This window comes from Frankliniella occidentalis, unplaced genomic scaffold (genome assembly GCF_000697945.3).
Source record: "Frankliniella occidentalis isolate FOCC.00 unplaced genomic scaffold, Focc_3.1 Scaffold198, whole genome shotgun sequence".
NCBI classification, from domain to species: Eukaryota; Metazoa; Arthropoda; class Insecta; order Thysanoptera; family Thripidae; genus Frankliniella; species Frankliniella occidentalis.
The window spans coordinates 144383-147313 of NW_026267324.1; positions in this window are offsets into that span (position 1 = coordinate 144383).

Below are 2931 nucleotides of genomic sequence, written 5' to 3' on the forward strand. Positions count from 1 at the left end.
TGTGCCGCCTCCCGTACAGTAGGGCGTCGCGATATTCAGGATCTCTAGCAGCCCTCTAACGTTTGCGCTTTAGTACTTTTAGTATGGACCTTGGTATGATAGACCGTCCACCGAATGGAACTTTGTAAAGTCGTGTGGCGCTATCGCTCCAGGTTCCCACCAAAAGCACATTTCTAGTAATTATGGCAAATCTTGAAACTATGAAGTCCATTGGATATTAGTTTTCATGCTAGTAAAAAAGGGGGTAGAAAAATGTCCTTCAATTTCAAGACCTAGTCTTGGATCTTATGGAGATCAACGCAATTGAAACTCACGACCAGGTCTTAAAATTCAAGGAACTTGTTGTAGCGTGATGTGTTGAACCTCTAGTGGGCATGTCCGTGCGGAAGCAGCAGTTCGTCAACAGAGCATTGCATGAGTGCAAGGCATCATGCACGCTGCCTGGGAAGCTCGGCCCGGCTCGGCTCTGCGTGTCCCGGCCCGGCTCGGTGTCTGGCTCGGCTCGCGACGGAGAAAGTGTTGCCCTGCCCAGCCTGCACTGCGGGCCCTGCTGCTGCCGCCGCTGCTGGACCGTCCGGCTTGACCGGGGAGGTGGAGGGGGCAGACTGGGTTTGGCAGATCGACCCGGGCCTGCCTTACCTCAGTCCCACGTATGGCCCGGAGGCCAAGGCCCGGCTGGGCTCGGCTGCGCACGCAGGGCGGTGCGGTAGGGCTTGGTGCAGGCAGGATGATGAGCGAGCAGGAGCGGTGTAAGGGATAATCCAGAAAGTTTGCCCGTCATTCCTCGTCATGAACCTGTCTAGTTTAGCCTATGCAATCTCTTATAACGCCTAATGCGTAGGCAACGCCGTGCCTGCAATGCATGCCAGTAGTGCGGGTTGGCCTACCCCGAGGCTCGCAGGGGCCGAACTGCTCCCGTAATTTTGCCGAAAGAATATGAGAAAAAACGGTCGTATTTTCTGGAGGGATCCCTAACGTAAGAAGGTCGGGCGGCGATCGGCTTTTGTCATCTATCGTGGGCTACTTGAAATTGTGCAACTTTTGCTACGGAACCCCTTTGTTTTGTTGGGCGACCCGGGGTGCATCGCCCCCATGTCAGCCGGACCTTACCAGGCCTGAGGGCGCTGGGGCGTACGACCCTCGCAGACAGCCGTTTTAGATCAATCACTCTTTCTTCGCGTGGCCGACAAAATGATAGTTTTGAAATCACCTCGTGTAAATGGTAATGGTAACAGTTGCTGTGCAAACGGAAACCTGTTGCGGAACGTTGTTGGGGTAATTGCAATGCCATGGTTATTTATTTTTGTAACTCGATCTGAATGTGTATGGAGATGGTGAGAGATTGCGCCTGCAGCCCGCTCGCCATATTGCGCAATGCATATAGCGACCAGAGGTTCATTCACGCTTTACTGCGCCGGTTTATTGATCTCTGATGGAATATCGCAATCGCAATCCGTCTGCCAATTCCTAATTATGACTCTTTTTCTTTGCATTTCATTGCTTTTTTGCGGTGCAGTGTTTGCTCGGTGCTTATTGGTTGGAACCATTAGGCATGTGGCAGCTCGTAACAACCGATTGGCTGGCTGCACAGCAACTTTCGTTGCATTGGAAACCGGGCCGATTAGGTTGTGTGTGTCTATGTGTGTGCGAGGGTGTGCAGAGTGCGTGTGTGTGTGTGTGTGTGTGTGTGTTTGCGTGCGCGGCCGGTCAGTCCACCATCTCACATACCTAATTGGCAGCCTAAGCACTAAGCATCCTTGAAATCGGTCGAGCGCTCAGGGAAAATAAGTACAGGCAGCGTGCCTTATAAAGAGAGTCACTTCATAGAGAGGTGACAAAAATAACAAAAAGATTGAAGTTTTCGAAGGAATGTTATTGGCGATTAAATCAAAGAAATCAGATTTATCTATCTTGTATCATGATAGTAGGTGCACATAAGAACCAAGGCTGACGCCGAGCTGACGACTAAATTAACCTCGGCCCTGGCTGTGGACGACTCGGGAAATGTCGTTACACAACGTTCGGCCGCTCTCGTTTTGACTTCATTATCCCCGGCGTCACGCGACAACCTGCGCCGCCGACGCGGCCGGGACGTTGACACTCCCGCCGCGGGGCCGGCCCAGCCCCAGCCCGGCACGGCCATAGACGCGGCCGTGACAGTTCGCCATGCCGTGACCACGAACTTGAAAAGAGAACTTTTTTCTTATTTTCACGGGGCGTGTGAGCCAAAACGGCTTAATCGGTGGTCCTGGGAGCCGGGCGCGGCGTGGCGCGGCGCAGAGGAGAAATGAAATGAAATGGAGAGTGAGCGGGTCCGGACGAGCCGAGCGGAGCCGAGCGGCCGAAGTGACGCGCAGCCAAGAATCCTACCCGAACAGAAAAAACAGTCTCTTCACCTTGGCTTGAAATGTTTTCACTTTCGAATTGTTTAAAATATTTCCTTCTCTTACACTTCTTACTCTTTAGGGTTTTTAATGTTTTTATTCTTACTAAAGGTTTGGCATTTTAACCGCTATCTTTACTCCTAAGATGTGAATTCTTTTAATTTAAGAGCAGTTTTCTTCAAATCCAGCGTGCACTGACTAAACTGTAAACATGGACAAATAAATACCTTATTTGCTAAGAATTTTGAAGTACTGACGACGCATTCCTACTTCTTCTTCAAGACAATATTATTCACTTAACATCTGATGGGTTCAAATTGTAGGCAATTGCAAGGCTATATTTCAGTGCAAATTTGAGGATTTGCAGGTGTTGGACTAGGAAGTTGAACACTAGGAAGTTGAACACTTTCATACTGTCAAAATTCCACAGTGTTTACTTCTTGCAATATTTCTTATTACCATAGTTTAACAGCTGCAAGTCTGCGACACGGGATTGAAAACTTGCATGCGTGCTTGCTATGATATATTTATTTTAAATATAAGAGCA